The sequence below is a fragment of the Neolamprologus multifasciatus genome, chromosome 17 (genome assembly GCF_963576455.1).
Source record: "Neolamprologus multifasciatus chromosome 17, fNeoMul1.2, whole genome shotgun sequence".
NCBI lineage: Eukaryota > Metazoa > Chordata > Actinopteri > Cichliformes > Cichlidae > Neolamprologus > Neolamprologus multifasciatus.
The window spans coordinates 27,191,250-27,201,922 of record NC_140455.1 but is presented as its reverse complement, the minus strand read 5'-3'; the positions used below and the strand labels follow the sequence as shown (position 1 = coordinate 27,201,922).

Genomic DNA, 10,673 nt, shown 5'->3' with positions numbered 1-10,673 from the left:
GCCGCCTGCAGCATCGCCGCCTGCAGCATCGCCGCCTGCAGGATCTGCATTGTCGCCGTCAGGTTCCGCAGCCGCCATGCTGCCGTCAGGTTCCACAGCTGCCACGCTGCCGTCAAGTCCAGCCTTTGTGTCTTCATCCACGCCTGGTCCAGCCTCTGTGGCTTCATCCACGTCGGCTACATTCACGTCTGGTCCTGCCTCGTCTGGTCCTGCGGTTGCCACACCGTCATCGGATCCAGCTCGGCCTGTTCCACCACGCCTCTGCCGGCCGCTTTCCAGGCCTCTAGTTGGGCGTTATGGCCGTCGAGGCCGGCCCCCGGAGAGAGTTCGTCACCACCACTGGCTTCGTGGTCGGCCTCCAGACCTACTTTGTCACCGCCACTGCATTCCGTGTGGCCGGCCCCCAGATTTGCTTCATCTGTGTCGCCGCCGCTGCTGTCCGCACGGTCGGTCCCCTGAACTGTTTTGGCCCTTGTGCTGTTGACCTCCGGATGGACCCCCTGAACTTTTCATGGACTCCGGTTGCGCTCTAGTTTGGTTTTGATCTGTTTTCCTGTGGACTCTTGTGCTCCTTGTTTTTTGTTTGTTGCCCATTCCCTGATTACCACCCTGTGTATATTAGCCCTGTGTTTTCCTGTGCTCAGTGTCGCGTCGTACCATCAGATTATGCCTGTGTGTTTCTGTTCTCAGTATTCAGTGTTCACTTCATGTTTTGTCTTCATACCAGCAATAAAGGTTTTGAGTTGTATTCAGTGTCCGAGTCTCGCATTTGGATCTTCCTCTCCATCTGCCTGCACACAGAGCCCTGACATTTTCCAAAGCAGGAAATCTGCATGTATACAAGTTGTTTAAAGTAAGTAGGACAAAACCAATGCAGCAACCCGAGTTTTCACTAAATACATTTTTTTAAACTTAGCTTATAACACACAAAAAAATGTATATTAGTCAGTGTGCATATTCTTGACTGTTTTATTGAATGTAATTTTGGAGACTGTTTGTCGTAAATGGGATTCTGTCAGACTTCAGCAATCTCTACCGATCTCCTTGATTGTGTTGTAATGAGAAAGAGTCAAATGAGGATATAAACATACACTCAGACACACACAAATTGGACAGACACACAACCACAGAGAGAAGACGGCACACTCTTTCTTTCTCTCTATGGCATTTCCTATTCCTCCCTCCATCCAAACAAGCCTGTTGGAGCTGCAATTATGGGAAGGAAACCATGTATTTATAGCCAGGCGAGGATCAACGGCAGAACAACTAGTTGTGTGTGGCATGGGAGGCGGTTATATTTAACATGCGTTGATGTCAACATGCGGCTGGTACGTTTCCATGGTTTCTCCTCCGAGACAGGGCGGGCACCTTCTTATCAGTCCAGCACAGAGACAGATGAGGCAGTAAGGGAGAGACACACGAGACACAGACAGACAGACAGCCAGGCTGAAAGGCCAAGAGTGGACGAAAATAAAGATAGTGGTGTGAGGGTTTGAAACAGGAAACACAACATTTCAACGTCATGGACAGGCTGTATAAAGAGGCTTTCACCACACACTATAGGCTATTCACTGACTTTGTACCAACTACCTATTTAACCCTTTATGCTTTATTGTCAAGCACTTCATGACCTCTTATCTAGGAAGTCGCTTTATAAATAAACTTTTCATCACCTTTGGAGGAAACAACTAACTGTATACTACTTCTTTTCTTTCCTTATTCTTCTCTCAAAGTCCTCACTTCATCCCTCCCACTCACTCACTCACTCTCCTTCCCTCCTTCTGTCTTTTAAGATTATCTCAGATGCTATCTGGAGTCTGATAAAGGTAAAAGATTCTAGCTGGCAGCACCTTACAGCTTGCTCAGAACCTCAGCCTCCCCAGATTTTAGTCCCTCACCTAGAAGCTAAGAAATAAAAAGAAAACAAATAGTTCTTAATATGGAAGTTCTACAAATTCAGGGGATTGATGCAGTATGATGCACCATTTGAGAATTATAAGAGAAATTAAAACCTCAAAAGCGTATGCCAGCTGCTCATAAATAAAACAAAACTATGATGAAAACAAACTCCCCATGGGTGTTAAGTCATGGAAATGCAGAAAAACTTGATGATGTCTGCCGCTTCTTTTATTTACTATGTTCAAAAGGCTTAAACACACACCAATTCTGCAGAGTAAATAGTGGTGATGAGAGTGGACAGTGTTGATATGAGTCTACTCAAAGCCTGACTACGGTAATGAACCCAAGCTATTATGTGCCTTTAGCCAAATTCAGCTAACAACCCGTATAATATATTTGCCCCACAAGAAATGACTGTACCTCACACTCCACATTAAATAGGCCTACAGTAGGTGTCAAGGCTCATGTCATGGTTGCACGTTCTGTAGTCGGTAATGCCGCAATGACAGATCCCCAAAACTCCAAGCCAAGGCTGTGTTATCTACAATAGCACAGAGCGCTGTATGGATTTAGTCGAAATGGGCAATAAACTGAGTAAAGAGAATCAGAGTGAAAGTGAAGGAGAGAGGGATTCAGGAAGTCAGAGAGGGGAATAAAGCCTAGAAAAATGCAGTGATTAGCTAAAGCTCCTTAACCTAACCGATTTCATTAACAATATACTACAGAGGATGTGAAGTGTCATAGCCGAAGATGCTCAGGGTAAAAGTCATACTACAGTAGCCGGCAGACAAGATGCAACAGTTTAGGAATAACTGGAAGCCACGAGTAAGAGAAAAACAGGATAGCAGACACAAGCAAGACAGTCTCAATTTATATTTTCTGTCTTTTTATGCTGAAACTCCCACATGGTTACTGCCATATGACATGAGACCTTTTATTATCAGCTTTAATAATATGTCAAAGGTACAGATTTGTGAAAACATTCTGTGAGCTATTTATTGCTCAACCTTTGTCCTCTGTGCATTATACCCAGTATGTTTTGATCCAGTCATTAAGTACATATGTGACTTTGTACAAACGAAAATAGTTTCTAGCTGTGGCTTTCTATTTAGAATGCAACCAAAAGTCTGCTATTGATCCTAACAGACATGGAGACCAGTTGGCGACCATGCATATGTGTTCTCTGACTGGTTGGGGAGTGGTTATTGGAGGTTGCCGTCAGTTGCAAGGTGAAATTGGTTGCAGATATGTATACAGTGCCTGGTGGTTTGTTAGCAAACTTTTAAAGATGTTGGTGTCTTCCATACAATCTTTAAGTGCAACAATCTAGTACTGAACAAAGCAATCACAAGAAGGTTTTTGGAGCGGCACTCTCACTCTTGCCCAGTGACTGCCAACAACCTCTAGAAGCCACTTACCCACCAGTTGCCTTACAAAACTTTAACAACACAGACATGAAAACACAGGCACAAAGATAGCTGATGAATCCCTAGCAACCTCTTATTGCTAGGAAAAAATGTGAAAATGTGTACTGGCTATTGTTTTATATAGACTGCTGGGAGTCACTAGGTGAAATTTGTCACAAAGCAGTATACAGTGCTACACTGAAAATGTCCTTGTAACGCACTAGCATGTTTCCGAGGTTGCCCACAGTCTGCATGGAAGTCTTCAAACACTTGCTATTGGCCATGGAGTAGTGAAACTATGTTAGCAAGTGGCACCAGCCAGCAACCACTCTCCAATCGTTTGGGGAATACATATTTTTCAACAGCGACTGGAGGTTGCCAGTGGTTCCCAGCTGCTCTGAGGTCTTTTATGGGAGTCCAGCAATAAAGTCTAAATAAATATAAATAATTTTGAAAGATTACAGAAAGGGGATGACAAGAAGTTCTAAAAACACTGCAGTGACAAACCATTACCCAGACCCTTTCCTGTGACATGACTACCCTAAATTCCTGTCTCTAATCTCTTGCTAAGTCTCAGTGATATGACTGTGACTGACAATACCATCACAACAAGGAGAAACTCAGCATGGTCAGGAGGTTAGCTTAGCAAACTATGCACAAAGCTATATACCCCAAGAACATCTTATAGACTAAATGGGACAAAACCACAAAGGCATGTCAGAGGCTCAAAGCCCCCCTCATCACTGGTCATGAACAAGTATGTTCACTTAAACTCATTTGAAACTACACTTTGATTACTAGCTTATTAGTTAGTCTTATTGCTTACCATTCAACAGCCATGGTCTCAAACCTGTATTCTTAACTATAGGATAACTATTTTAATATTTATCAAATTTTCTTGGTTTTAACTCTCTTTACCGACTCTCATGTTTATTTGACCACTTTCAAACTGTAATCCATTCTGTTTAGTTTTTGTATAAACATACTTTGTCAGCTATTTCAACTGAGAACAATTTAAAGTGCTACCAATAAGTTTTGTTTTTAATCTCCACTACAACAGAACATTTCCCTGGGAATTATTGGACCAGTCTATGGCACAGATATGTTTGTGTTTTTGATGCCGGAGTACGGAGAAAAAGGGCAACATTTGACAGAGATGAAAGGGTAAAATTAGGACATGAGAACAGAAAGCAAATGAGGCAAAACGTCAGAGTGACAGTAAATCATGACAGAAGAATGGCACACAAAGGGAGTGAATGGATGCTGGAGAGCCGCCATAGTGAATGATTCACATCTATTTTGCACCAGCAGGCAAATGACTCGCACAGTCAAACGAAAAAAAAAAAAGTAATCTCAAAATAGTCCCCCCACCATTATGTATGCATGTGCGGCTTTTTCTCCCTCTGCGAGACAAAGGGCACACATCAAGGGCGTAATATTACCATGCACGTGAGTCCCATGTGCTATTGCACAAAAATAGATCATAAGTCTTCTGCGGTGAAGCGTTGCCTTATCAAAGTGAATTTTTTCTCCATAAATGCTGATCCATAAATAAAATCCTATGCTCACTGGAGAAATGGAAATAAGTTGAGTGGGGTGGAAATGTGAATGAAAATGGATGAGTGACAGGACCATGATGGATCTATATAAGGAAGTTCACAAATAAGCCAATTATGTATTCACAGCAATGACTCAGTTACTCAACTCAGTTACGACCTTTGGACTGACAGGGAGACAGCAACTTAAGCAAACATAAAGCAAACAGGCTACAGATTTGCTTTATAGCAAGAATCTAAAGATTCTTCAAGATGCACTAGAAGTATTATATATGAGTAAAATGTAGGTAATTAATATAATACAGTCAATTAAAATGGCTCAGCTTGCAGGTGAGAAAACATACAAACAACAATTTGAGTGCTGCAACAGCAGTGGTAGTTTGCCATCTCGAGGCTCTCAGACAGAGAACAGAATAGGTTATGTAAGGATGTTGTTTAAGACGGTGGATAATTGAGCTGATGAGGCTGACATTTGGAGCCTGGAGATGAGGGTGTGGTGTGTTCAAGGGACCGGCAGTGTAGTGGAAAGAGATGTAATTACTTTATGTTACAGAGGACGAGAAGCCAGGGTGAGTGAGTTAGGTCCTAGTGTTAACACTGGCGTCATCTCACATGGACTTATTATAGGAGAGCACGAACAATAAGGCAGAGAAAAAAAAGACCTAATTTTATAGACGTTCCAAGTAGTACATTCTGAATGTGTTTGAACTTTCTCCGGCTACCAAGTGCTTTCAAATAGTTATGAGCAAGACTGCAATTTAAAAATATTTCTATGATGATCTATGACTTTTTTATCCACCAAATGTGACGGAGCTTTTTAATAGCAGTCATGGCTATAGTCCATCCATTTTCATAACCCTCCAAAGTCCAAGTCAACATAGATGATAATCCTACTCAAACCTGTAATTTGAAAATTGAAAAGTAACTTAGCTGGAAAAAACTGTAATGGAATTTTTTGTTGTGTGTCAGAAAGTTTATTATTAAGTTTTGAATGAATTCTGCTAAAACCTTGCTGAGGTGTAGAGTGGGGTCATGCTGAGAATCCATTAAAATTTGTCTGAAATTGGTTGAAAATGAACAAAAACCTTTACATCTTGGAAACTGTGATTCCAATAAGTGTGGTGGTATTGTCAGTGTGTAGACATATTTGACCTCTGACCTCTCCTTTAAGGTCAACAGATTGATCTGAAGGTCAAAGTGATAATAATGCCACATAGTGCCACTTTCAGACTGACAAAAACATGTTAGCATGGTATACTTTTTGAATATAGTTGATTAATTTTATTATGACTGTCTTATTTATATTTCAATATCAAGTTATAATTGTTTGAATACATAACAATTTGAAGCATTTTCTTTTTGGAAAAGAAAATAAATTTGTGATCAAAAACTTCTTTCACTTGTATTTATTCCAAAACATTGAAACAAATTTACTGAATTATGAAGAAGAATGTTTCACGTGTACTAAAGCCACATACATAGAATAATAAATAATAATTACACTCAAATTATGTAAGTTTTTACCGTGATGCAAACTTCTTAAAGTACACAGTGGGCGATCGTGGCTCAAGAGTTGGGCGTTCGTCTTGTAATCGGAAGGTTGCCGGTTCGAGCCCCAGCTCCGACAGTTTCGGTTGTTGTATACTTCACCCGTTGCCTACTGGTGGTGGTCAGAGGGTGGCGCCAGTGTCCGGCAGCCTCGCCTCTGTCAGTGCGCCCCAGGGCGGCTGTGGCTACACTGTAGCTTGGCATCACCAGTGTGTGAATGGATGGATGATTGTGTATAGTGTAAAGCGCTTTGGGGTCCTTAGGACCAAGTAAAGAGCTATACAAATACAGACCATTTACATTTAAATAGAACAACAAAACAGAATGAATATATACAAAATTGCCTTTTCTTTGTACCCTGAATTCCAAGACTTGGGAGAACTTGGGTTAGAGGTGAGGTTGTCAGTAATTATGACGTAGACCTGAGATGGTTAGCTGAATACGATGAGTTGTGATATCTGCCATGGACATCACATGACAGACAACCACACACCATCACACTGACCCAACTCTAACTGTATGCAATCAAAATTCTCCTAAGGCTTTGCAATCAATCAGCAATAAAACTAATAATCAAAGATGTATAACATTTTTCCCTAAAACTCTGAATTTGAGTTACTTTTGGACTGATTAACTGGCTGCCATTTAAAGATTAGCTGAAACATTTCCAATATATTATTCCATGACAATTGTGTATCAGTGACCCGAGGTTACTTTGAATATTTGATTATTATGCATTAGAAGTCAAAAGAAAATGTTAAACGATCATTCATACATACTTAGTTGCATTAAAAATCATCTTGTATAACGATTAGGGATGGATTTTTCACAAGATTACATTAATATAAATGCCATTACCAACTCTGCTTATAAAGCTTAGTCCTCTATGAGTTCACTTACAAAATTGTGATTAACTATTTTTTATGTGGCAGAAAAGTAGGGCTGCACAGATTCTGTCAGTGAAAGTGTTTTATAATCCCCGTGTCTGAACACAGTGTACAAAGAGAGTAGAAAAAGGCTTGTGTTTGGTGTTCAGACGCCACGCTGACGTGAGTCTGACATCAGCGTTTTACAATGCCAACATTAAAAGGAATTCATTCACAATTGGAGGGTGATGATTCCAACTGATTGGACAATTTGGGACCTGCTCTCAACTGGAACTGGTTCGTTACACTCACCCCTGATTATGAGTATGCTTAAGTGCCCTCTAAATCCTAATGAGCACTTTTGTAATGAACTGCAGCCTGTTTATTATTTACGGACACTCTACTATCTCTACTCCTTCATTATTCTCTTAAACTCTCACTATTAATCATCTAGATTTGATTCAATATCAGGTTTTGGAAACCACTGTGTTTAAAATTAGAACCCAACATGCAAATCAGGGAAACAAATGACCTCTTGACTTCAAGTGCTATCTCAACTCTTGCTGTGCAACTTACTGATCAGCATTGTAATGAATTTCACTTAACTCACTGTCAGTAATGTTCAGGTTCTTCGTGATCTATCAGGGGTGACAATACATTATCATGAAAATTCAATTACAGCTGTGCAGCATTTCCATTTTCTTGACTGAGGACAGCATAAAGATGCTCTAAAATGCTGTGACAGGTGTCCTTGATGGCTCGAAGGATGACGCAAAATGGGATTCTTCTTGCTCAACTGACCATGCACGCGATGCAACACGAAGAATGCGGCACATCTGATATGCATGGAGCCAGAGAGATGTGCAATATGCAAAATAATCTACATGTAGGGATGGGTACCGGTATCCGGTGCCATTGTGACACCGGTTCTGACATAAACGGTAGTAACCAGACCGAAAAGCAGCGCACATTTCGGTGCTTTATTTTGGTGCTTTTTTTTTCCTGAGATGTGATACACTTTGAATTCTAGCCAATCATTTTACGTTTCCGAGGATAGTAGGCGGGTCCAGGTACGTACATTCTTTTAGAGCAGAGCTACAGATTAAAAATGCCCAAGGCGAAGCGGTCAAAGTCTGGCTGTACTTCACAGCAAAATATGCAAACTCAGCAGCCTGCAACAAGTGCTTTAAGGTGATACTGTGATACTGTCAAAGGAAGTAACACCTCAAATCCGATGAAACACCTGGCGACGCATAGCGTTTTTTTTAAAAGCCGAAAAATGCGCCGTAATTGATAGCTTGCTGCGAGACCTCACACCGAGCGCATCGACTACGGGTGTGGTGCCTGTTATCGGACCCGGAGTTAGCAACATCCCCCAAAAACCCGAAGAGGAGAGTCCTGGCCCTGCCAGTGTAGCAGAAATGATGACGGATGATGATGGCAGCAGCAGCCGTTCTTCTCTGTGTGAGTAGCTTAATGTTGTTCGTGTATAATTTACATTGAGTAGGCTAACCACGTTATAACATTAATGCATGTAAGGTGAACTAGCAAACACTGTCGTAGTTACATGCGGCTGTTTTCTTGTTTGATTGCAGATGCTCCCTTCACCCTGGCTAAAAAGGCTAAAATGATCAAAGAAAAAGTGGAAAACAGCTGAACATGAGAGGTTTTTGGACAAAGTTTGTGTTTTTTCCATTGTTTAAGCACTGCTTCCAGCCAAGAGTGATACCATATATGCCCCATAGCTGCAGAAAAGGCTAACATTGTTATCTTTTTAAAAAAACAAACAAACAGCTGAACATGAGAGGTTTTTGGACCAATTTTGTGTTCTCCATTCTTTAAGCACCAGTTTGAGCACCGTTTAAACACCGGCACAGTTTCAAAAGTACCGGTTTGGCACCGGTATCGGATAAAACCTAAACGATACCCATCCCTATCTACATGTGCACAAAATGTTTGCACATATGATTATTATTATTATTATTATACACCACCACCGGGGCATGTGAATATGCTCGTACATCTCTGTTTGTATAACCTCCACAAGCAAAAAACCCCCAAAAACCTACATTTCTTTTTCTCATCAACCCTCGAACGAGGTTTATCTGATTGATGTTCTGTCAAGTGTGAGCTCAATCAGGCCAATACAGCTGTCAACCACACACAGTCTCACACTCAAACACATGCATGGTTGTATGAACGAACCCCATCTTAGAGAAATTTTAGAGTAACATCTTTTGTCTAGCTTTTGCTCATCTTCTTCAGCTAATACCCCATATAACCAACTGCAAAGTAAGACAGAATGAGCGAAGAGTTAAAAATTAATTTATCCCAAAAAAATGCATGCCATAGATGGCAACTTCAACAGCCATAAGTATCTTAAAAAAGCATTATTCACCAGTCAGTATTAATTCCATGTTGGAGCTGATGTAACTTTTCTTGTTTATTGTTTCCAAAGGCTGTGCTCTTAAGAAAAAGCACTTAGTATACACAAAAAATGTTTTCTAAATGTGAGTAGGAGTAACAGAGGTAAATCTGTTTGCATTTGGAGTTTGCATTCAAATGAGGAATGATTGTTGTATTAAGCTGACTGTACAGTATGAACATAACTCATTGTCATGTTCAAGAAACCAATTTTAGATGATCTGAGCTTTGTCACACGGTGTGATATCCTGCTGGTCATAAAGGAAATTGACATGGTCAGCAATAATACTCAGGAGGGAACGTTTGGGTGACCGGCCAAGAAAGCATCCTTCACCCATTATACCATTCTGTCTTGTATCAGCAGACAAGACAGAAGGGTTCCATGCTTTCCTGTCAAATTCTGACTGTGTGATCTGAATGCATCAAAAATCTAAACTAATTTTGAATTTTGGTGCCTCAGTTTTCTGTTCTTCACTTGAAACACATTTGTTCCTTATGCTGATGCTGAGTTTGAACCTTAGTAGGCTGTCTTTAATGAAGAAGCTGGTCACAGTATTTATTTATTTGTTATATTCACACCATTTATACCATTTGTATTTATTGGTATCACACACATACAATATATTACTTAATATTGACAGAAAATATGTGTATCTGTTATATTAAATGTTAATTATAACAATGGGAGTCTTTAATATTATATCTCATAAAAAAAACATTTTGTTAAGTAAGAATGAAGAATCCTCCACCACAAAATAGTGGTGCCAAAATAAAACGAGACACCATCGATCACTTGTTTCACATGCTTTTGAAACAATCTAAAATCAACAAAGACGAGCATGTCACAAGAATTCAAACTGTAAAATATTTCATTGATGCATAAATCATCATAGCAAAGATGCACAGACAAACAGCAGCATCAGGAGCCTTTGAAACTCTTGCAGCACCTGTCAGTTACAACTCTCTCTGTTGTC

The 10,673-nt window shown here is 40.4% G+C and overlaps 1 long non-coding RNA gene across 1 annotated transcript; it reads right to left on the bottom strand.

Annotated features, from left to right (window-relative positions):
• Positions 1-1,632: 1,632 nt before the first annotated feature.
• Positions 1,633-10,348, bottom strand: LOC146499536 (uncharacterized). Its single transcript, XR_014870109.1, has 2 exons — positions 9,143-10,348; positions 1,633-8,981 (listed from the first exon to the last, which is right to left on the bottom strand). It is a non-coding gene; the product is annotated as an uncharacterized LOC146499536 (long non-coding RNA).
• Between the last annotated feature and the right edge of the window lie 325 nt (positions 10,349-10,673).